Source organism: Pelophylax lessonae (assembly GCF_965119305.1).
Source record: "Pelophylax lessonae genome assembly, chromosome: 3".
Taxonomy (NCBI): Eukaryota; Metazoa; Chordata; class Amphibia; order Anura; family Ranidae; genus Pelophylax; species Pelophylax lessonae.
Window position 1 is genome coordinate 88027626 of NC_138770.1, and position 26037 is coordinate 88053662.

Here is a 26037-nt window from a genome sequence, read left to right on the forward strand (position 1 = left end):
ACTGCAAAAGCAAGTAAAAAACAAAAAAAAAAAAGCAAAAAAAACTAAAAAAAAACCTGTACAACGGGGAGGTATTTTCATTTGGATAACATTGAAAATGAATTACACACAGTAAATCCTTTGAAGCAGCCCTTTCACCACAAGATAAAAGGTGAGCAATAAAAACACACAGAACAAAGCACAACAACAATGCTTAAATGAAAATAAATACGCGTCATTGTAGCTTCCTTTTGAACACAAATGAATGGAGCACTGTATTCATTAATACATCATTTAATGTATTTTTTTTTAAATTAATCTATTTAGGTACTTGAATTTGACTTGGTATGAGCCTCTTGAAAACCCCTGTTCAGCAGAGCTCAGTCTGGAAGAGGGAGAAGCAGCAGAAAAGGCCAGTAAGTTGTAATGTAGTGCTCATGTGTTTACAATGAGCATGATGATTGAAGGAGAAAGCAGAGTGAGAGAGAAATCATCTGTGTGCTGCTTTTCCTTTCACTGTCCAGTCACAAGCTGGAGGAGGAATAAAACCTATACGTTTCACTTAAAGTGGTTGCAAAGTCAGAAGGTCTTTTATCTTATCATTCTATGCATTAAGATAAAAGGCCTTCTGCGTGCCTCAGCCCCCCTAATACTTAGCTGAGCCCCATCTCGATCCAAGAATGTTGAATGAGATGCTCGGCTCTCTGGGACTCTCCTTTCTCATTGGCTGAGACAGCAGTGAAGTGCCATTGGCTTCTGATGCTGTCAATCAAAGTCAGTGAGCCAATAAGAAGACACCCCCCCCCCCCAAAAAAAAAAAGTCAAAAAAGAGGTCCTAAAAATTCAGCAGCTACTTACTGTGTCAGTTATGTGGTCTTCTCTCTTCTTTGGTGTCAGAGCCAGTTATTCGTTTTCATAAGCCTGGTTGAATGCCTAAACTGCAATGTGCTCAAACTGGCTGTTACTTGGCTTTTATAGCACAGGTCACGCCTTTACTCCACCCTCAGATTAGAAGAGTAAAGTCAACCGAGGTCAATAACAACACAAGTATGTTTTATTGCTACTGAAAAGTTTATTTAACAGTGTTCACTTTATTAGAATGGTATTAAACCCAGAACCAAAAATGCTTACCAGTCATTAGGTGCGGTGGCTGCATTTTTTTTTTTGTGCTATTTTATTCTGTTTTTACCTGGTGATCAGGCCAGTAACACACCTCCTGTATTAGTGAGATACAACTCTGGAGGATTGAGCAGAGAAGGTACAGCAGACAACATTTTCGGAGGGTAGTGGACTGTTAAATGTATTAGCAGATTAACCACTTTACCACCGGAGGATTTTGCTGTCTTACGTCCAGGCCACTTTTTGCGATTCGGCACTGTGCTATTTTAACTGACAATTGCGCTGTCGTGCGACGCCGTACCCAAACAAAATTTACGTCCTTTTTTTCCCACAAACAGAGCTTTCTTTTGGTGGTATTTGATCACCTGTGCGATTTTTACTTTTTGCGCTATAAACAAAAAAAGAGCGGAAATTTTGAAAAAATAACAATATTTTTCACATTTTTTTATATGAAATTCCCCCCCCCCCCACAAAAATGTAAAAATCAAAATTTTTTTTAATTTTTTGCCAATTTGTTTTTTGCTACCTATGTTTGGTAAAAAAAAATCACAATAAGCGTATTTTGATTGGTTTGCGCAAAAGTTATTGCGTTTACTAGCTAAGGGAAAGATTTCTGGTGGGTTTTTTTTAACGAGTAATGGCGGCGATCTGCGATTTTTTTTGCGGGACTGCGACATTGCGGCAGACAGATCGGACCCTTGACTGACATTTTTTACACTTTTGGGGGTACCAGTGACATTACTGCAGTAATCAGTGCTATATATATGCACTGTTACTGTAAAAATGACACTGGCAGGGAAGGGGTTAATTTTATTGGAGAGGGAGGGGTTAATGTATGCCTGGTGCTTACTAACGTGTGTGGGGGGAGGTGACTGAGTGACACAGGGACAGATCGCATGTTCAGCTATGCTGAACCCTGCAATCTGACCCTGCCTGTCACTTAGGAGATCCGCCCGCTTTGTTTACACAAGCAGGCGGATCTCCACACTCGATTCCCCGACGATCGGGGAAGAGCAGCAGCGATCGCTGCTGCTCCTCCCCTGGCCCGACTCCCGCTGTGACTGAATAAAGCGGGAGCGAGCCTCCAGGCGGCTGACGATAACAAACCACTTTGCCACAGTAGAGCTCTAGTGAGCAGTCGGCAAGTGGTTGAGAACCACTAACAAATGGAAGCCAAACTCCAGCTCACACTTCATAAGCATTACAGGATTTTTTTTTTCCCTTTTGGGATAAAGGTTTTGCATGAATAAGGCCCCTTTTACACTTGTCCTGTGAATTGGGACTGCAAAGTCACATGACAAGTGGTACTCCATGATTTCCAATGAGTACCATTCATATCTGTGCAACTTCAAGTTGCAGCGACTTCAAAGTAGTCCCTGCACTACTTTGGTCTGACTTTGATTTGACTTGAGGTCCATAGACATCAAGTTTACACAGGCATTGTTTCAAGTCTAGTAAAAGTCATGTCAAAATCGTAGCAAATCACGGCAAAAAAGTTGCGCGTGAAAGGGGCCTAAATAAAATTTGATCACTTTACCACCCCTGCCAGTGTTAAAGCGGAGTACCAGTTGTTTTTGTGTTTGTTAAAAGTCAGCAGCTACAAAAAGTGCGAAAATGCACCGCATGGGGGTGCCATTAGGAATTAATGGCAACCTTATGTGTCTGCTAAAGTGCAGCATATTTCTCTGTGGGTGGGGAACGTGAGTGATTTGAAACATATTCCCCAACTGCAGAGATGTGAACCTACCTTAGAAGGAGAAGGGGGGTGTGATGTGAAGGGTCAAGATCATAGCACTAACATGTGATCAGGACCTCTGCTGGAAGAAAATTTTACTGACCAGACCTCCATGAATTTTAATTCAAGTAGTGTTTTTATTTTTTTTTTATTTTATACTTACACATACAGTACATTAAATATCTGTGCATCATTTATGATTTACATTTAAAGTTGAATTCTAGGCAAACTGCTAAACACATAAATGGAATTTGTATTACTTACCTGTAATGTACCTGGTGGTGGAGCCTGAAACATTGAGAAATGCGTCTCTTAACCGCTTGCCGACCGTCGCAAGTACATATACTGCGGCGGTCAGCCCCTCACAGGCAGAGTGACGTATCGGTACGTCACTAGCCTGTGAGGCTCTGGGGAGCTTCCACGTGCCGCCGCCGGCGCGCTCTCGCACGGTCACGGACCCCCCCGCGCGTGTGACCGGCGGACCCGATGTCCGCCGGTCACTCAGCGATCGTCGGGGGAGAGGGAGAAAGGCAGGCGGCTAGTGTAAACAAGCCGCCTGTCATTCTCCCCTGTGTAGAAACAATGATCATACGGTTCTACTATGTAGGACCGTTGATCATTGTTCCTACAGCTCAAGCCACAGCCAATCACAGTTAGAATCACGCCCCTAGGGACACACACAGCCCCTCCCTCTCAAATAAAGTTAACCCCTTCACTGCCCGTGTAATTTTACAGTAACAGTGCATATATATAGCACTGATTACTGTAGAAATGTCACTGGTAACCCCAAAAGTGTCAAAAATGTCAGTCAAGGGTCCAAACTGTCCGCCGCAATGTCGCAGTACCGCAAAAAAATCGCAGATCGCCGCCATTAAGCGTTAAAAAAAAAACACCAAAAATGACAGAAATATTTCCCTTTGTTAGTAAACGCAATAACTTTTGCGCAACCCAATCAAAATACGCTTATTGTGATTTTTTTAACCAAACATAGGTAGCAGAAAACAACAAAAATGACAAAAATCTTTCCCTTTGTTAGTAAATGTGATAACTTTTGCGCAAACCTATCAAAATACGCTTTTTGCGATTTTTTACCAAACATAGGTAGCATAAAACAAATTGGCGGAAAATGTTAAAAAATTTTGATTTTTACATTTTTTGGGGGGGGAATTTCATATAAAAAAAATGTGAAAAATATTGTTAATTTTGCAAAATTGACGCTATTTTTTTGTTTATAGAGCATGATCAAAAAATCACACAGGTGATCAAATACCACCAAAAGAAAGCTCTGTTTATGGGAAAAAAAGGACGTCAATTTCATTTGGGTACAGCGTCGCACGACCGCGCAATTGTCCGTTAAAGTCATGCAGTGCCGAATCGCAAAATAGGCCCTGGTCAGGAAGGGGGTAAAATCTTCCGGGGCTTAAGTGGTTAAAGCCTTGGCTCTGGAGTCCCTGGTAAGGTGAGAGAGAACAATGGAGCTCAGAGTGGCACAAGTGCCTAGTAAGTCTCTCGCTGGTAGGTCAGACAGTCCGGGTCAGCAACTAGCGAGAAGATCAGGTTCAGGAGGCAGGGAGGAGAGTAGTCAGGAGTCAAGCCAAGGTCAGTAAACGCAGAACGGATGAGCAGAAGAAGCAGGTAGGGGCGTAATCCAGAGACAAGCCTAGGGTCAGTACAGGGGGCATTCAGACAGAGTCAGAGGTAGTAGAATCGGGAACGAAGAAACGGAGTAAACCAAACATCACTAACATACTGCACTAGTACAGTTTAAATAGCCCTTCTGGCACCAATGGGCGCTCAGGAACCCACTCGCGCATCTGCCTGGAGGGTCATATCGGATTGGATGAAAACGGACAGGCGGTCTGCTTTTCATCCAATCTCCCATAGAGGAGAGCGGGGATCTGACAGGTCTGTTTCTGCACACAGAGTGGAGATGGATATGTCATCTGCCTGCTCAGGGGGGGATCAGCGGATCGATCCCCGCTGAGCAAAACGGAGTCCGCCTGGGCGGAAAGCCCGTGTGTAAGAACCCTAAAGTTTGGCTTTAACCTTGTTCTCAAATAGAAAACATATTGTAAGGTATTTTAATGTGTTGAAGTAAACTCACTCTACCTCTTACTGTGGTAATTCTAGTTATATATTATCATCAGCAAAAACTCGCCTGAACTCTTTTCTGCCTTTTTTATTGGGCAATTAAGACAGCAAAATTGTCCTGCCAATATTCAGGCTGATAATCATCAGTTGGCAGAACATACCGGGACTTGTGTTATTCTCCTTTTTCTTTTCAGTTTGCTGTCCACAAAATGCAAAACTTCAGTCAGTTCAGGTTCTCTATACATGACTCTATAAAGGTCCACTGACACTTTAGAGGTCCAATCCAGCCTCATAGCTAAACACACAGTGACAAGACGTGTATAGAACTCTTCCATTGACCAACAGAACTCTAAATTAACCCAGTACTCTAGGGTTTTCCATGCAGTTCATATTTTCCGTGTTTTATCTTTGTTGAATAATTATATCAGACTATGTCTACTATGTGGATGAGGTCAAGGGCATCTATCTTACCCAACAACCCTTGTCTGGTGGTTATGGGGGGTCTATGAGTGGGGGGCATATTGGAATCTTAAAGCCCTCTGTAATACTAAGGGTGCCTTAGATACTTACCCCCCACGTGAATGAGTAGGAGGTACATGGTATCCCTACTCATTCACAAAAATAAAGAAATAAATGTTGTAACCTAGAAACAAAGACAACCCAAAAGTTTGACAAGTCATTTATTTAAAAATCTCCCTCATTGTAAATCCCTTCTCAATCACAAAGCCCATCACTCACCAACTCAGCAAAACCCCCCACCCAATGGCCCGGTGTATGCGACCATTCCTGATGGTAACACTAGCTGAATGACAGCTCCCCAAGCTAGTTATCAGCTATATAAGAGAAGTAGAGTTGAACGGACACCTGGATGTCCGTGTTCGGCGGGTTCGGCCGAACTTGAAAAAAAAAATCCAGGTCCGTGACCCGGACTTTTTCCGAACTTTACCCGGACACCGAACCCCATTGAAGTCAATGGGGACCTGAACTTTCAGGCACTAAAATGGCTCTAAAAAAACCAATGGAAAGGGCTAGAGTGCTGCAAATAGCAGCAAAATGTAGTTAAGACCATGTCAAGTGCTCTGCAAACAAATGTGGATAGGGAAATAACTTAAAACAACAAAACAAACAGAAAAATAAAACAATTTTCTTCATCTGTGAAGGACGAGGCCCATATGGAGTAGGAGGGAGCAGTGCTGTATTTTGGCCTAGGCTAACAAGGCCCAGGCCTAGGGAAGCACTTTTCAGGGGGGCAGCAAAAAAGCCACCCCCACTCCACCTGAGACTCTATTGTCCACTGGTTGCTAGAGCCGCCTCTCTCACCCCCCCCCTCTCTCACCCCCCTCTCTCTCTCCCCTCCTCTCTGTCTTACCCCCTCTCTATTTCTCTCTCATCACCCTCTCTCTCTCTCTCTCTCATCCCCCTCTCTCACCCCCCCTCTCTCGCTCTCTCTCTCATCCCCATCTCTCACCCCCCTCTCTCTCTCATCCCCCCTCTCTCATCCCCCCTCTCTCTCTCATCCCCCTCTCTCTCATCCCCCCTCTCTTTCTCTCTCTCTCTCTCTTTCACCCCCCTCTCTCGCTCTCTCTCTCATCCCCCCTCTCTCTATTATCTCCCCCTCTCTCTCTCATCCCCACTCTCATCCTCTCACTCTCTGATCCCCCCTCTCTCACTCTTTCTCTCACCCCCTCCCTCTTTCATCCCCCACCTCTCTCTCCCTCACCCCCTCTCTCTATCATCCCCCCTCTCTCTCTCCCTCCCTCACCCACCCCCTCTCTCTCTCCCTCACCCACCTCCCTCTCCCACCCCCTCGCACCCCCCCTCTCATGAGATCTCAGAGGTTCATGCTGGGACTTGTAGTCCTTCAATTTTGGAGGGAGTCACATCCGTTAAAAAAGGAGTGGGGCAGATTTACATGGGGGGGGGCATTTTTATTCTTGCCTTGGGCAGCACCAAACCAAAATACACCATTGGGAGGGAGGTTGAGGTGGCGGTGGATGTGGCGGTGTAGGTGGAAGCGGTTGTGGAGGAGGAGGAGGTAGCCAACACTGCTTCTTTTTTTTTAGTCATTTTAAATTAGGGTACACACCAAAATAGTGAGAAAGATCAAAAATATTAACAATGGCTGGGTAAGGTCGGTATCCATCTCTATTCTGCACAAGGTACGGAAAAGTCCTGTGGGATCCATGCCTGGTTCATTTTAATGAATGTGAGCTTGTCCACATTGTCTCTGGACAGGCAGCCGCGCTTGTCTGTGATAACGCCCCCAGCCGTGCTAAATACACGTTCAGATAATACACTGGCTGCAGGGCACGCCAGCACCTCCAAGGTGTAAAGGGCAAGCTCAGGCCATGTGCCCAATTTGGAGACCCAGAAGTTGAAGGGGGCAGACCCGTCATTCACTACATGTAGGCGTGTGCACACATACTGCTCCACCATGTTGGTGAAATGCTGCCTCCTGCTAAGACATTCCATACGAGCTGCTGGTGCTGCTGTTTGTTGTGGCGTGCTGACAAAGCTTTTCCACATTTAGGCCATGCTAACCCTGCCTTCTGAGGTGCTGGCGGTGCCCTGGTTGCATTGGCAACCTCTTCCTCCTTCTCCTCTGCCTTGGCCTTGTGCTTCCACTGTGGCGCGGCTGTCAGGTGGGAATGCCAGCAGCATAGCGTCTATCAGCGTGCGCTTGTACTCCAGTGAGTGAATTAAGGATGGTACGTTGTCCTTGTAACGGGGATCCAGCAGCGTGGCCACCCAGTAATCAGCACAAGTTAGAATGTGGGCAACTCGGCGGTCGTTGTGGAGACACTGCAGCATGTAATCGCTCATGTGTGCCAGGCTGCTCAGAGGCAACGAAAGGCTGTCCTCTGTGGGAGGTGTATCGTCTGTGTCCTCTGTATCCCCCCAGCCACGCACCAGTGATGGCCATGAGCTGGCCTGGGTGCCACCCTGCTGTGAACATGGTTCCATCTCCTCCTCCATCTCCTCATCCTCCTCATCCTCCAGAACTGTGCCCCTGCTGGACAATTGTGTACCTGGCGTTTGTGGGTGCAGGAACCCACCCTCGGAGCCACTTGTGAATGACTGCCCTGAAAGCTTTGGAATGATCCCTCTTCCTCCTCCTCCTCCTCCTCCTGTGCCTCATCCTCTTCCATCATCGCCCGAATCGTTTTTTGAAGGAGGCATAGAAGTGGGATAGTTAAGCTGACAACGGCGTCATCGGCACTGGCCATGTTGGTGGAGTACTCAAAACAGCGCAACAAGGCACACAGGTCTCGTATGGAGGCCCAGTTATTGGTGGTGAAGTGGTGCTGTTCCGCAGAGCAACTCACGCGTGCGTGCTGCAGCTGAAACTCCACTATGGCCTGCTGCTGCTCGCACAGTCTTTCCAGCATGTGCAAGGTGGAGTTCCAGCTTGTGGGCACGTCACATATGAGGCGGTGAGCGGGAAGGCCGAAGTTACGCTGCAGCGATGACAGGCGAGCAGCAGCAGGGTGAGAACGCCGAAAGTGCGCACAGACGGCCCGCACTTTCTGCAGCAGCTCTGACATATCGGGGTAATTTTTAAGGAACCTCTGCACCACCAAATTACGCACATGCACCAGGCAAGGGATGTGCGTCAAACCGGCTAGGCCCAGAGCTGCTATGAGATTTTGCCCATTATCACACACCACCAGGCCGGGCTTGAGGCTCGTTGGCAGCAACCAATCATCGGTCTGCTGTTTCATGCTCCTCCACAAATCCTGCGCAGTGTGTGGTTTTTCCCCCAAACAGGCAAGTTTTAAAACTGCCTGCTGTCGTTTACCCCTGGCTGTGCTGAAGTTGGTGGTGAAGGTGTTACGCTGACCGGATGAGGAGGCGGTAGAGGATGAGGAAGCAGAGTAGGAGGAGTTAGGAACAGGAGGCAAACTGAAGCGCCCTGCAATCCTTGGTGGTGGAAGGACATGCGCCAAATTGCTATCCGCCCCAGGCCCAGCCACCACTGCATTTACCCAGTGTGCCGTTAGGGAGATATAACGGCCCTGACCGTGCTTACTGGTCCACGTATCGGTAGTTAGGTGGACCTTGCCACAGATGGCGTTGCGCAGTGCACACCTGATTTTTTCCCCCACTTGGTTGTGAATGGAAGGGATGGCTTGCCTGGAAAAGTAGTGGCGGCTGGGCACGATGTACTGTGGGACAGCCACTGACATAAGGCTTTTAAAACTGTGCGTCTCCACCAGACGGAATGACAGCATTTCAAAGGCCAAGAATTTTGAAATGCTGGCATTCAGGGCCAGGGATCGCGGGTGGGTAGGGGGGTACTTCCTCTTCCTCTGAAGTGTTTGGGAGATGGAAAGCTGAACGCTTCCACGGGACATTGTGGAGATGGTTGGTGACCCAGGTGGTGGTGTTGCTGACAGATCCTCTGTTAGCGGGGTGGCAGGTGCCGGTATCACTACAGAGGTGGATGAAGAGGCCGAGACTGCAGCAGAAGAGGAAGCAGGAGGAGCCAGAGACCTTTCTTGGTTTTGAAGGTGTCTACTCCACTGCAGCTCGTGCTTTGCACTTAGATGCCTGATCATGCAGGTTGTGCTCAGGTTGAGAAGGTTTTATGCCTCGCTTCAGGCTCTGATTGCACAGCGTGCAAACCACTCGTGTCCTGTCATCAGCACATTGTCTGAAGAACTTCCACGCTAGAGAACTCCTTTGACCTGGCTTTGGTGTGCTCGGTCCCTTGCTGCATTGGGCAGTAGCAGGTGTAGTGTCTAGGGCACGGCCGCTCTGCTTCTGCACCCTGCTCCCTCTTCTGCTGTGCTGGTGGCTCTGTGCGACCACCGCCTCTTCCTCCAAACTACTCAGGTCACCTGCATGACCTTCATTCCATGTTGGGTCGAGGACCTCATCGTCCTCCACATCATCTTCCACCCAGTCTTCACCCCTGCCCTCCTTGTCGGTCTCCACAATTCTGAGTGCCACAGCAGTTGGCACCTGCGTTTCGTCATCATCGGAGATGTGCTGCGATGGTCCTTCCATGTACTCATCTTGAGAAATAAGTGGTTGGGCATTGCTGCACTCAATCTCTTCCACTTCTGGGGCAGGGCTAGGTGGATGGCCCTGGGAAACCCTGCTGACAGAGTCATCAAAAAGAAGAAGAGACTGCTGCATGACTTGGGGCTCAGACTGATTTGCAAGGGGGTGAGGTGAAAGACGGTTGGACATCGGCTGCAGGTGCCAACTCTGACCTTTCTGCAGTAGACTGGGTGGGAGACAATGTGAAGGAACTGGAGGCACTGTCAGCAACCCAATCTACTATCGCCTGTACTTGTTCTTGCCTCGACACTTGTAGAGGCACATGATGCCCTACCAAATACTGCTGCAGGTTCTGTCGCCTACTCACACTTGAGGAAGGTGTTTCACTTGTGCGTGTAGCTGGCACAGATCGAACACGTCCTCTCCTTGCAACAGGAGCTCTACCAGCAGCACCACGACCCAGGCCATGGCCCCTATTTGACGTTCTCCTCATATTTCTGTAATTTATGATCTTGCCCTAGAAAGGTGTTTATTGAATAGCGGAACAAAACAACAACAGTATCGCACGGGTGTATCTCACAGTCAAATATGCAAACTATTACGCAATTTAATTTTTTTTACCCCAAAAGGGTGTTTATTGAATAGCGGAATAGAAAAAAGTATATAAAACAGTGTATCTCACACGTACAAACACAGACTAGGCCCCGATTACAATCTTTTGTACCCTAAAGGGAGGATGAGGAAGAGGAGTAGGAGGAGTTCAGAACAGGAAGCAAACTGAAGCGCCCTGCAATCCTCGGCGGTGGAAGGAGATGCGCCAAACAAATTTAAAAGGTGTATCTCACACGTACCGATACAGACTATGCCGCAATTTAATTTTTTTCACCCCAAAAGGGTGTATATTGAAAGGAGGACTTCGGAACATGAGGCAAACTGAAGCGCCCTGCAATCCTCGGCGGTGGAAGGAGATGCACCAAACAAATTTAAAAGATGTATCTCACATGTACCAATACAGACTATGCTGCAATTTAATTTTTTTCACCCCAAAAGGTTGTATATTGAATAACGGAATAGAAAAAAGTATATAAAACGGTGTATCTCACACGTACAAACACAGACTAGGCCCCAATTACAATTTTTTGTACCCTAAAGGGAGGATGAGGAAGAGGAGTAGGAGGAGTTCGGAACAGGAGGCAAACTGAAGCGCCCTGCAATCCTCGGCGGTGGAAGATGCGCCAAACAAATTTAAAAGGTGTATCTCACAAGTACCGATACAGACTATGCCGCAATTTAATTTTTTTTACCGCAAAAGGGTGTATATTGAATAGCGGATTAGAAAAAAGTATATAAAACGGTGTATCTCACACATACAAACACAGACTAGGCCCCAATTACAATTTTTTGTACCCTAAAGGCAGGATGAGGATGAGGAAGAGGGGTAGGATGAGTTCTGAACAGGAGGCAAACTGAAGCACCCTGCAATCCTCGGCAGTGGAAGGAGATGCGCCAAACAAATTTAAAAGGTGAATCTCACACGTACCGATACAGACTATGCCGCAATTTATTTTTTTTTCACCCCAAAAGGGTGTATATTGAATAGCAGAATAGAAAAAAGGATATAAAACGGTGTATCTCACACGTACAAACAGAGACTAGGCCCCGATTACAATTTTTTGTACCCTAAAGGCAGGATGAGGATGAGGAAGAGGAGTAGGAGGAGTTCGGAACAGGAGGCAAACTGAAGCGCCCTGCAATCCTTGGCGGTGGAAGGAGATGCACCAAACAAATTTAAAAGGTGTATCTCACACGTACCGATACAGACTATGCCGCAATTTAATTTTTTTCACCCCAAAAGGGTGTATATTGAATAGCGGAATAGAAAAAAGGATATAAAACTGTGTATCTCACACGTACAAACACAGACTAGGCCCCGATTACAATTTTTTGTACCCTAAAAGCAGGATGAGGAAGAGGAGTAGGAGGAGTTCGGAACAGGTTGCAAACTGAAGCGCCCTGCAATCCTCGGTGGTGGAAGGAGATGCGCCAAACAAATTTAAAAGGTGTATCTCACATGTACCGATACAGACTATGGCGCAATTTAATTTTTTTTCACCCCAAAAGGGTGTATATTGAATAGCGGAATAGAAAAAAGTATATAAAAAAGGTGTATCTCACACGTACGGATACAGACTATGCCGCAATTTAATTTTTTTCACCCCAAAAGGGTGTATATTGAATAGCGGAATAGAAAAAAGGATATAAAACTGTGTATCTCACACGTACAAACACAGACTAGGCCCCGATTACAATTTTTTGTACCCTAAAAGCAGGATGAGGAAGAGGAGTAGGAGGAGTTCGGAACAGGTTGCAAACTGAAGCGCCCTGCAATCCTCGGTGGTGGAAGGAGATGCGCCAAACAAATTTAAAAGGTGTATCTCACATGTACCGATACAGACTATGGCGCAATTTAATTTTTTTTCACCCCAAAAGGGTGTATATTGAATAGCGGAATAGAAAAAAGTATATAAAAAAGGTGTATCTCACACGTACGGATACAGACTATGCCGCAATTTAATTTTTTTCACCCCAAAAGGGTGTATATTGAATAGCGGAATAGAAAAAAGGATATAAAACGGTGTATCTCACACGTACAAACACAGACTAGGCCCCGATTACAATTTTTTGTACCCTAAAGGGAGGATGAGGAAGAGGAGTTGGAGGAGTTCGGAACAGGAGGCAAACTGAAGCGCCCTGCAATTCTCGGCGGTGGAAGATGCGCCAAACAAATTTAAAAGGTGTATCTCACATGTACCGATACAGACTATGCTGCAATTTAATTTTTTTTCACCCCAAAAGGGTGTATATTGAATAGCGGAATAGAAAAAGTATATAAAAAGGTGTATCTCAAACGTACCAATACAGACTATGCCGCAATTTAATTTTTTTCACCCCAAAAGGGTGTATATTGAATAGCGGAATAGAAAAAAATATATAAAAAACTGTATCTCACACGTACCAATACAGACTATGCCACAATTTAATTTTTTTTACCCCAAAAGGGTGTATATTGAATAGCGGAATAGAAAAAAGTATATAAAAAGGTGTATCTCACACGTACCGATACAGACTATGCCGCAATTTAATTTTTTTCACCCCAAAAGGGTGTATATTGAATAGCGGAATAGAAAAAAATATATAAAAAACTGTATCTCACACGTACCAATACAGACTATGCCACAATTTAATTTTTTTTACCCCAAAAGGGTGTATATTGAATAGCGGGATAGAAAAAAGTATATAAAAAGGTGTATCTCACACGTACCGATACAGACTATGCCGCAATTTAATTTTTTTCACCCCAAAAGGGTGTATATTGAATAGCGGAATAGAAAAAAGGATATAAAACTGTGTATCTCACACGTACAAACACAGACTAGGCCCCGATTACAATTTTTTGTACCCTAAAAGCAGGATGAGGAAGAGGAGTAGGAGGAGTTCGGAACAGGTTGCAAACTGAAGCGCCCTGCAATCCTCGGTGGTGGAAGGAGATGCGCCAAACAAATTTAAAAGGTGTATCTCACACGTACCGATACAGACTATGGCGCAATTTAATTTTTTTTCACCCCAAAAGGGTGTATATTGAATAGCGGAATAGAAAAAAGTATATAAAAAAGGTGTATCTCACACGTACGGATACAGACTATGCCGCAATTTAATTTTTTTCACCCCAAAAGGGTGTATATTGAATAGCGGAATAGAAAAAAGGATATAAAACGGTGTATCTCACACGTACAAACACAGACTAGGCCCCGATTACAATTTTTTGTACCCTGAAGGGAGGATGAGGAAGAGGAGTTGGAGGAGTTCGGAACAGGAGGCAAACTGAAGCGCCCTGCAATTCTCGGCGGTGGAAGATGCGCCAAACAAATTTAAAAGGTGTATCTCACATGTACCGATACAGACTATGCTGCAATTTAATTTTTTTTCACCCCAAAAGGGTGTATATTGAATAGCGGAATAGAAAAAGTATATAAAAAGGTGTATCTCAAACGTACCAATACAGACTATGCCGCAATTTAATTTTTTTCACCCCAAAAGGGTGTATATTGAATAGCGGAATAGAAAAAAATATATAAAAAACTGTATCTCACACGTACCAATACAGACTATGCCACAATTTAATTTTTTTTACCCCAAAAGGGTGTATATTGAATAGCGGAATAGAAAAAAGTATATAAAAAGGTGTATCTCACACGTACCGATACAGACTATGCCGCAATTTAATTTTTTTCACCCCAAAAAGGTGTATATTGAATAGCGGAATAGAAAAAAGTATATAAAATTGGTGATTTTTCAAAAGCACATGTGAACACAGCAGTGTCTTATGTTTTATGTCACGGTCAGCAGCAGGCAATGAAGGGAAAAAAATAAAAAAATTCCCCTTTAAATTTGTAATTTTTAAATAGCAGATTAAAACAGCACTCTGTAGTAAAATATAGCTGAACGCTGCACACAACAGACTGATAAAAATATTTTTTTTTCTCCCTCCTCCTCCTCAGTTGGCTCAAGTGAGGGCAAAAATATCGTTCACTGCACCACCCCCCACACAGCAAAATCGATGTAGATCGCTAACGGACGACTGTTCTGTCCTGTGTCTCCTAATCTCTCCCTGCCTCCTCTCTCCAGCCTGTCCCTAAAATGCTTTTCTATCTTTCCCTGCCTACACTCCGACCTGTCCCTGCATTCTTTTCGGGCACAATGTTTTTTTTCCCTGTCTGTCCCTAATCAGCAGCAGCCAGCACCGTTGTGTGTGCTCTCTCCCTACACTAGAACAGACTGACGCACAGCACGCTGTGTCTCTAGCTTATAAAGACCTGGGTCACATGCTTCAGCTGGCCAATCACAGCCATGCCATTAGTAGGCATGGCTGTGATGGCTTCTATGGCACACCAGTTAAACGCTTGTTGATTGGCTGTTGAAAGCCCGCCATTAAAACCACGCCATTACATACAAAACAGGAAATAAAATTACCGAACACAGATTTTAAACCCGAACATACAGTAAAGTTTTTGGGTCCGTGTCCGGGTAACAAAAATCCAATTATCCGGTACGGACCCGAATAATACAGTCCGTGTTCGCTCAACACTAAAGAGAAGTCATCAGCTATATAAGAGAAGGGAAGGGGATAATAGTGACATCATTGTCTAAATTTTGCCAGCAATGTCACCGCCCCCTTGCTTAAAAGGAGCAGGAATTCCTTGTGTCCTTAGTGATTCTCAGAGACACTGTGGACATGCACCCATGGTTTCCTTAAGAACCAGGGACAGCGGGAAGCTGTCATATATACAAGTGGTAAAGATACCACCAAGCCTCCCCTAACCCGTGCTGAATGCAGCGAAACTCTGCGTGCCATGTCATTGGAGATCGCAATCGATTCCATCACTGCTGGAATTGTTTCGGAGAATAAACCATATTGAAAATATGGAGGAACTGATTAGTATCTCTCATGGCGATTTCTCAAACTTTATTGTCACATGGTTCAATTGGATCAGTTTCAAAGAAGCGGATGCTTACAAAATTGTAATGTCCTCTAACGAACTGAGTCTTTGTCTCCCTCAACCTGACTTGTGGCCTTGTGCGGACTTGGGTGCTCCTGCTTGTTGTGCGGTTGGGGGGAGGAGGGGGGTCCTCACTCCTTCCTGCTTCCCAATCTTACCTCCTGCTTTAACCCTCCCCCCCCCCCCTTTTTTTTTTTTTTCTTTTCTCCCTTGTACCTTCCTTCCTCCCTCTCTCTTTCCTTTATCCATGTCTCCATCTGCAGATTCTCTTTAACTCTCTTACTCTTCTTTCTTCTCTCTTTTATGTTTCTTCTGTGCCTCATCCTTGGGTTCATATTATACTTTGCAGGCTACTCCAAGGTCTGATCCTCCCACACTCTAGGCACACCGCTTCATAGCGATCGTATTTCTCCAAAGTACTGGATCAACCTGGCTAACCTTTACATTTTGATTGTGCCTCTGTGGCACATAAATCCTGTTACTCGTTATTCAGTAGGTTGGCTGTGGGGTTCTCTACTCTGCATCCCTACCACCATTTACGATCCTTGATATCCTGTCTTGCTACATCGTGTATGTTGTCTCCATCGCCTGGATGTATGACCAATTGACCATGCCCAAATTTGCTGGTTTTCCCTCCTTTTTTTTTTCTTTTTTTCTTTTTTGTGTGTCTGTTTTACACAGGTTGAATGCTTTACTGTACTTTGTCACCGTGCTATTGTTATTGATGACTTGACACCTTCTGTACTGGCTGGGTTTTTTTTGCACGCTGTTCATTGAATTTTTCAATACAAATACTTATGGGGAAAAAAAAATACCACCAAGCAGGAAGCTAAATGGGCTAAAGTTCATCTGAATCCCAAAGTTCAGCCTGAACCTAGGTTCAAACCCAGCCATAGGTTCACCCTATTCAAGACTGCATAAACATCAAAAGATATATGGTTCCTGTTGAAAGTAATAAGATGTAGGGACTCTAAAGACTATTTTTTTTTTTTTTTTTTTTAATAACAAACATGTTATTCTTACCTGCTCTGCGCAGTTGGTTTTGCACAGAGCAGCCTGACTCCTCCTCTTCTTGGGTCCCTCTTCTAAGCTCCTGGCCCCTACCTCCTGTTGAGTGCACCCCCAGCAAGCAGCTTGCTATAGGGGGACCCAAGCTGAGTCACAGCTCCCTGTGTCCATTCAGACATGGAGCCCTGACCCGTCCCCGCCCCCTCTCTCCTGATTGGCTGACTGATTTTGATTTAAAGCAGCAGGCGCCAATCAAGCCGCACTGCTGTCTTAGCCAATCAGGAGGGGAGTCCCGGGCAGGTAAGAGAATCCTGCAACATTGCTGCATAGAGATGGGTTCAGGTAAGTATTAGGGGGGCTGAGGGGGCTGTGCAGAAGGTTTTTATATCTTAATGCATAGAATACATTATGATAAAAAAAACCTTCTGCCTTTACAATCACTTTAAACTGGAGTGTCCTTAGTCCAGTGATGGCGAACCTTGGCACCACAGATGTTTTGGAACTATATTTCCCATGATGCTCATGCACTTTTCAGTGTAGGTGAGCATTATGGGAAATGTAGTTCCAAAACATCTGTGGTGCTAAGATTCGCCATTAATGCCCTAATCTAAATTTAGTGGTTACCACTAAGCTGTAACAAGCCTGAGCTTTATTTATGTTTTTTGGGGTTGTTTAGTTTTTCCTAAGCCCAGGACAGTTTGCTTGCTCTTGTTGTTTCCATTGCTGGGAGTGTTCCCAGTAATAGTGTAAGAAGATACAATGTGGGGGGTAATATTTATTGGCCAATCACTAAAGGTATATTCCAGTGATGCAAGCTGGTGAACAGAATAAATCCGGAAAGTATTCACAGTGCTTCACTTTTTCCACATTCTGTTATGCTGTTGTTATGGTATGTTTGTTTTATTGTGTTACAGCCTTTGTGCAAAATGGACTAAATTCATTATTTTCCTCAATCTACAAACAATACCCCATAATGACAACAGGAAAGAAGTTTGTTTGAAATCTTTGCAAATGTAAAAAAATTAAAAACAAAAAAAAAGGACTATATTACCAAAAGTATTGGGACGCCTACCTTTACACGCACATGAAATTTAATGGCATCCCAGTATTAGTCCATAGGGTTTAATATTTAGTTGGCCCACCCTTTGCAGCTATAACAGCTTAACCACTTGCCAACCGACCACAGTAATATTACTGTGGTAGTGCGGCTCCCCTGGGTCCAGTCACGTAGTACTGCGTGACTGGAGGGGAAGCGACTCTGGCGGCGCGCTCCCGCTGTGTTTAGATTGCTGCCTTCCTCCCCCGATCGTCCGGAAAACGTAGAGAAGGCCCGTCTGCTTATGTAAACAAAGCAGGCGGATCTTCTCAGAGACAGACAGAAAGAAATCAGCATTTTCAGCTATGCTGAAACTGCGATCTCTGTGCCTGTCACAGAACCCCCCCCCCCCCCCCCACACACACACACACACACACACACACACACACACACACACACACACACACACACACACACACACACACACACAAGTCAGTAAGCATTAGGCATACATTTAGCCCCTTGATCACCCCCAGTATTAACCCCTTCCCTGCCAGTGTCATTATTACAGTAACAGTGCATATTTTTAACACTAATTACTTGTGATGGACGAACATCGGCCGGGGCGGTTCACGAATGTCAGCCGCAAATTTTCTCAAAAGTACGCGAACCGCGAGTTTGTCGCGGGCCCCATTGTCTTTAATGGGAGGCAAACTTTAAAAACCTTTAGGTCACAAAACACTTACTAGCTCTGCACAAATAGTCCCAGCACATGGACAATGTCATAACAGAAGTATTGCAATTGGAAAAGTTGCCCTAAACAATTTTTTTTTTTTTTACAGCAACATTTTTTTTTTTTTTTACATAAATCAGCCAGAACTGACAGCAGCCGGTAAATACATGTCAAATACATATAGGGTCCATTCACACATCTGTGAAATGGGTCCACATCCAATCCACAATTTGCGGAACCTTTACAGACCCATTGATTTTCAATTCCAGTCTGAAAAATTAGGCATTCACAGGATAAAGAAGTAAATGTCGGCCATTTCAAGCCCCGAAAATTAGCCCACAAGCGTTTACCTGACAGCTAAGAACATTGTATTCTGTGACTGAAGGTTCATTAGGCATTCACAGGATACAGAAGTAAGTGACGACCACTATAGGCCCCAAAAATTAGCCCATATGCGTTTACCTGACAGCTAAGAACGTAGTATTCTGTGGCTGAAGGTTAATTAGGCATTCACAGGATACAGAAGTAAGTGTCGGACACTATAGGCCCCAAAAATTAGCCCACATGCGTTTACCTGACAGCTAAGAACGTAGTATTCTGTGGCTGAAGTTTCATTAGGCATTCACAGGATACAGAAGTAAGTGTCGGACACTATAGGCCCCAAAAATTAGCCCACATGCGTTTACCTGACAGCTAAGAACATTGTATTCTGTGGCTGAAGGTTCATTAGGCATTCACAGGATACAGAAGTAAGTGACGGCCACTATAGGCCCCAAAAATTAGCCCATATGCGTTTACCTGACAGCTAAGAACGTAGTATTCTGTGGCTGAAGGTTCATTAGGCATTCATAGGATACAGAAGTAAGTGTCGGCCACTATAGGCCCCAAAAATTAGCCCACATGCGTTTACCTGACAGCTAAGAACGTAGTATTCTGTGGCTGAAGGTTAATTAGGCATTCACAGGATACAGAAGTAAGTGTCGGACACTATAGGCCCCAAAAATTAGCCCACATGCATTTACCTGACAACTAAGCAGAGTTGTATAAAGTATTCAAAACCCATACTTGAGTAAAAGTACAAGTGCTCGAACAAAAAGTGACTTGAGTAGAAGTGGAAGTGCTTGATCAAAAAGTGACTTGAGTAGAAGTACTAAAGTATTCAACATTTTTTGTACTTAAGTATTGCAAGTAGTTTTTTTTTTAAATTTTGCTACTCAAGTACTGAGAGTAAAAGTAAAAGTACTGTGCTATGTAGTTATTAAAGAAAGAAGTCAAAAGTTTGAACATCATATTGTTTTTTATTATTTCAAATGCAGCTTTTATTTATACATACAGTAGCTTTTATTTTCGTATGCGCTGATAATACACACGTTTTGAGCTTCATGAAACCTGCCATCTACTGTTCTGGCAGTGGTAATTTTTATAATTGTAACGAGTAACTATGCGGCACTAAAAAAAAATATCGGAGTAGAAGTATTGAAATCATTGAAAAAATGTAGTGAAGTAAAAGTGGAAGTAGGATAAAAAAAATTCTACTCTAGGAAAGTACAGATACCGCCTTTCGGTACTTAAGTACAGTTGTGAAGTAGTTCTACTTAGTTACTATACATCTCTGCAACTAAGAACGTAGTATTCTGTGGCTGAAGGTTCATTAGGCATTCACAAGATACAGAAGTAAGTGTCGGACACTATAGGCCCCAAAAATTAGCCCACATGCGTTTACCTGACAGCTAAGAACGTTGTATTCTGTGGCTGAAGGTTCATTAGGCATTCACAGGATACAGAAGTAAGTGTCGGACACTATAGGCCCCAAAAATTAGCCCACATGGGTTTACCTGACAGCTAAGAATGTAGTATTTTGTGGTTGAAGGTTCATTAGGCATTCACAGGATACAGAAGTAAGTGTCGGCCACTATAGGCCCCAAAAATTAGCCCACATGCGTTTACCTGACAGCTAAGAACGTTGTATTCTGTGGCTGAAGGTTCATTAGGCATTCACAGGATACAGAAGTAAGTGTCGGACACTATAGGCCCCAAAAATTAGCCCACATGCGTTTACCTGACAGCTAAGAACGTTGTATTCTGTGGCTGAAGGTTCATTAGGCATTCACAGGATACAGAAGTAAGTGTCGGCCACTATAGGCCCCAAAAATTAGCCCACATGGGTTTACCTGACAGCTAAGAATGTAGTATTCTGTGGCTGAAGGTTCATTAGGCATTCACAGGATAAATAAGTAAGTGACGGCCACTATAGGCCCCAAAAATTAGCCCACATGCGTTTACCTGACAGCTAAGAATGTAGTATTCTGTGGCTGAAGGTTAATTAGGCATTCACAGGATACAGAAGTAAGTGTCGGCCACTATAGGCCCCAAAAATTAGCCCACATGCGTTTACCTGACAGCTAAGAATGTAGTATTCTGTCGCTGAAGGTTCATTAGGCATTCACGGGATACAGAAGTAAGTGTCGGACACTATAGGCCCCAAAAATTAGCCCACATGCGTTTACCTGACAGTTAAGAACGTAGTATTCTGTGGCTGAAGGTTAATTAGGCATTCACAGGATACAGAAGTAAGTGTCGGCCACTATAGGCCCCAAAAATTAGCCCACATGCGTTTACCTGACAGCTAAGAATGTAGTATTCTGTCGCTGAAGGTTCATTAGGCATTCACAGGATACAGAAGTAAGTGTCGGACACTATAGGCCCCAAAAATTAGCCCACATGCGTTTACCTGACAACTAATAACGTAGTATTCTGTGACTGAAGGTTCATTAGGCATTCACAGGCCCGCAGGGACCTCTCCCGCACCCCGGGATTCGGAGCGGAGGCTTCGGGCCTATCAAAGATGGCGCCACACACACCGGAGGACCAGGAGTCCAGATCTGCGGGGATGGAGGACAGCTCTACAGGGAGACATCCATCGGCCCATCCACATTCTGCTGGGTCTGTGAGTACTATCCCACAAGTTGCCCCGTCGCCAGCTTCCATGGAGTCACTCCTTGAAATATCGATGGGGGACATGCTGCACACCCCTGCCCGAGGCCTACAGGGAAGCCCTGCTATTTCTACATTCTCAGGCCTCACACCCCCTGCCTCCTCTATGGACTTTAATGGCATGATGTCAGCCTTTTCTAAAATGCTTTCAGATGGCTATTCTCAAACAGCCTCACAAATTACTCACACCATTCAAGCAGACCTGCAAAACCTGGGCACCAGAATTTAAATCATGGAGTCCAAAATGGATCAAACGATTTCTAGGACCAACCAAAACAGAGACTGTATTCAGGATCTTCATGACCGCCTGGATGCAGCAATTTCTAAAATTGATGACCTCGAAAACCGCTCCAGGCGCTACAATTTTTGCATCAGGAGGCTACCCGAATCTATTCAAGATGTCCTCGCTGCAGTTCAGGAATTCATAGCCTCACTCATTCCTAACATTCCGGAACATAGGCTTGAGCTGGACAGGGCTCACAGGGCCCTTCACTCGCCCAGGAAAGATAATCTTCCCAGGGATATTGTGGGTAAACCCCACTTTTACAAGGTGAAGGAGGATATTATGCGGCTAGCCCCCCCCCCTCCCCCTGTCCCTACTTTACTATCGCCCTAAGGCGGGGAGTTGATGGGTGGTTCCGGGGTCGGGTGCGCTTGGCGGCTGCCCCCTTTAGGGGTATTTCATCTCCACCCGGGGCCCCCCCCCCTCAACTCTACGGGTTTACCGGAGGGGACACCTTTTACCGTCACTCTCCTCTGTGCCCGGTTGTCAATTTACTTTTATAGGTTTTACTTGTTGCAGAGGTTGGGGGTCGACTGTTATGCTTGTTTTTTGTTTCTAATGTTATATTGTGTTTGGAGCCTGGAATGGTCTGGGGCGCGAGCTTTGCGCTTCCCTCTGACCCCATGCAGTGCAGTTTGCCCTGTGCGGAGTCAGACGTCTGTCCGCATTCAATGCGGTCAGAAATTCTCACGTATTGTCTGGGACTAGGCTGGCCTGTCCAGGACTCTGGGGTTGAGGGGGTCCCCCTGGCTTTACTACTCCAGGGGCCCTTGGGTTGGCTAGCCTCTTCCCCTTTTCTTCTTCTCTGTTCTGTTTTCTCACATCTGCTTCTTCTTTCCTTAGATGCTGGAGTGGAATCCCTTAATAGGTTTGATGGTTTGCTGATGGTCAAGTCGGTGTTCCTGATTATGTCAACAGGTGGGTCAGTGTTTCCTATGGCGTTTTCCTCCTCTCTGGACACATGGCTGTAAGTAAATCTTCTCTTGCTCCCCTTAAGATAGCCACTTACAATGTTCAGGGCCTGAACTCTCCCATTAAAAGAATGAAATATTTTCAACACGCCCACTCCCAAAAACTTGACGTACTTCTGCTTCAGGAAACCCATTTTCCTGTGTCTTACACACCTAAATTCATTCATTCTAAATTCCCTCAATTTTTCCTGGCCAACGCAGGGACTAAGACTAAGGGGGTAGGTATTTTTTTTTCTAAACATATGGGCTTCTCACCCACGTCAGAGGTCAGGGATCCGGAAGGGAGATATATCCTGGTATCAGGGACTTTGGAAGGGACTCAGTACACCTTTGTTTCATATTATGCTCCCAACCAGGGACAATCCCAGTTCTTCGTCTCCATGTGGGCTACACTTGCTCAATACCTTGTGGGCAAAATTGTCTTAGGGGGGGATTCAAACACATCCTTTGACATAATGCTGGACAAATCCAGCCCCAGGCGAGCACGTGACCTTTGTCCGCCCAAACGCGGTCTCACTATAGCCAAACAATTTCACTCGCTCGGACTCATAGATATATGGAGGGAGCTTAATCCCTCCTCCAGGGAGTATACCCATTTCTCTGCCCCTCATGGCACATTTGCCAGGATTGATCACATCTTCCTGTCCTCAGTAGACGTTCCCCTTGCAGTGAAGGCGTCTATTAAAGATTCCCCACTTTCGGACCATTCCATGGTTCTTTTGGATTTCTTAACCTCACAAGACCGGGATGGGGGTGTTTAGATGGCGTCTGGACGAATCATTAGTCAGCAATCCCTCTCTCTGCAACATGTTGGAAAAAGATATTGCTGAATATTTCCAATTGTATGACTTGGGAGACGTATCTCCTGAGACCTTATGGGCGGCACACAAGGCAGTTATGCGGGGGAAGCTTATACAGTTGGCAGCCAAACTCAAACGGGAGAACCAATTTGATGTCTCCAAACTCGAACAGGAATTCCAGGAATTATCTAGGACACACAGGAGTAGGCCTACATTAGCCTCACATTAGCGACTGGAGGCTAGTCGTTTATCCCTTAATATGGCCCTTACCACGAGGGCTGAAAAAAGCCTGTGATGGTCTAACGCTCAATTTTACTACCATAATGACAACATAGGACCTAGATTAGCAGCCAAATTATCTCCCCGTCCTAGAACTTTTGCTTTCCCTAAAAATAGGACTTCGGAGGGCATCCTGACTCAGAACCCACAAAAACTTATGACAGCATTTAATGAGTTCTACTCCCAGCTATACACATCTAAACAGGGACAGTCCCATCAGGCCAGGACAGGGTTCCTGGATGGCTTGACACTCCCTACTATATCTAAAGCCCACAGGGCTAGTGTGGAATCCCCTATCTCTGATCTTGAAATTTTGGATGTGATCAAAAATTTGAAAAAGGGATCTGCCCCTGGCCCGGATGGATTTTCCTCTGGCTATTATAAGACGTTTGGACCGGTGTTTGCCCCGCATATGGCCCGCTTTTTCAATTCCCTCCGGGAGGGAAAGCAAATAGAGGCTTCCGCCAACACAGCGTACATTTCAGTAATCGCAAAACCTGGCAATGACACCTCCGATGTTAAAAATTATAGACCAATCTCTTTGATCAATAATGATTTAAAAATCATGACGAAAGTTATGGCCAATAGGCTTGCAGACTTTATAGGTCGCTATGTCCATAAGGACCAGGTGGGATTTATGCCGGGCAGGCAGGGCCCAGATCAGATCCGCAGGGCTGTGGACATCATCTCTCTTTTGGGGGCTCCTTGGGATGGTGGGAAAGCCCAGCAGGGCTTCCTCCTCTCCTTGGACCTCCAAAAGGCATTTGATACCGTAGAGTGGCCATACGTGTTTGATATTCTAGACAGATGGGGTTTCGAACCCTCCTTTTTAAACACTCTAGCGGCCCTTTACTCCACTCCTAAGGCACAGGTAAATCTGCAGGGTCATTATTCGGAAGCTTTCCCGATTTTTCGAGGTACTAGACAGGGTTGCCCGCTTTCTTCCCTAATTTTCGCGATAGCTATCCAAACGCTAGCTATTCCAATCAGAAGTAATCCCAAAATTCATGGCATCACCTGTGGCAGTCGGGAGCACAAGTGAGCCTTATTTGCAGATGACCTTCTCCTCTTCCTCTCTGACCCGCTTATTACTGCCCCCAACCTACTCAGGCTCTTAGAGAAGTTTGGGAAGGCCTCAGGCCTGCAGGTCAATCTATCAAAGTCCATCGCACTGAACGTCAGTCTTCCTCCCGCTCTATTAAACACTCTCCAGGAACATTTCCCTTTTTATTGGGCCACCTCTTCCATCCCGTATCTTGGGGTCAATTTAACTGTCTCCATTGATTCCCTATATCAAGCCAACTACCCTCCTCTTTTCAAAAAACTATCCGATGAAATGGAACTTTGGAGTAGATGGAACATTTCCTGGCTGGGAAGAGTTCATTCGGTCAAGATGAACCTCCTCTCCAGGATCTTGTACTTATTTTGCTCCCTCCCCATACCTCTAGCTAAGGCAAAACTTCAAAAGCTTCAGTCTAACATCACATGATTTATTTGGGGTAATAAGGGTCCCAGAATTCCGAGGACGGTCCTCATCAGAAGCCGACTTCAGGGGGGCTTGGGGGTACCACTACTATGGAAGTACTACCATGCGGCCCAACTGGCGCAATTCTCGGTCATCTACGCCATGGGTGGTAGACCTGACTGGGTTGACATGGAAAGACAAGCAACCCCCAACCACACCATAGACTACCTAGTTTGGTCTCCTCCTCGTTGGAGACCCCCTATATTGTCACCCACCCTGTCTCATTCTATTGCTCTTTGTGACAGCTTATACAAACACCCCTCCCTCATTTCGGCTCACAAACCCCTGACACATGTATTTAACAATCCAGATTTCCCACTGGGAATGAACATAAAAGCTTTACAATGATGGACTGACAAGGGGCTGTTCAGGATAGGACATTTCCTGTCTCCCAGCGGGCCGTTGTCAGTCACACACTGTATTAATAAACTAGGCATGCCACCTACGGAGAACTTCAGGCTTCATCAAATTAGACACTTTCTATCCTCCCTGGTCGCAGGTTCAGACACTGAACCCCAGGCCACATCATATGAAGGCTGGTGCTCGCAAGCTCATGTCCAGAGAGGTGGTATTTCGCTGATCTACAGGGCCCTAATCGATTCGCCTGAGAAGCCCCAGTATGCCCTGTCATGGGAACGGGATCTCGAGTTGACGTGGGAGCCAGACGTCTGGAACTCCATCTTTAAGAGGGCATTTACAGGTATATTTGAACATGTCTCTGATAGAAGCAAATGTTAAGATTATTACCCGTTGGTATCTTGTACCCACCCGCCTAGCTAAAATGTACCCGGGAACAGATTCCCTGTGTTTTAGTGATTGTGGACTTCAGGGCTCCCTACTTCATATTTGGTGGGAGTGCCCTCGTATCCGAGGCTTTTGGAATAACATTTTTAGCATGCTACGTAAAGTTACTGGGCTG

At 45.3% G+C, this 26037-nt stretch overlaps 1 protein-coding gene across 2 annotated transcripts in view; it reads right to left on the reverse strand.

Annotated features, from left to right (window-relative positions):
- The window catches only part of LOC309551306 (cytochrome P450 2C18-like), a 160157-nt gene that overhangs the window by 52917 nt on the left and 81203 nt on the right, over window positions 1-26037 (reverse strand). Inside the window, exon 1 of one of the 2 annotated variants that reach the window (XM_082251840.1) lies at window positions 838-915. The exons of the other annotated variant lie outside the window; for it this stretch is intronic. The gene's annotated coding sequence lies outside the window, so the exon portion shown is untranslated. Of the gene's footprint in view, window positions 1-837; window positions 916-26037 lie in introns of those variants that run through there. 2 annotated transcript variants of the gene reach the window in all.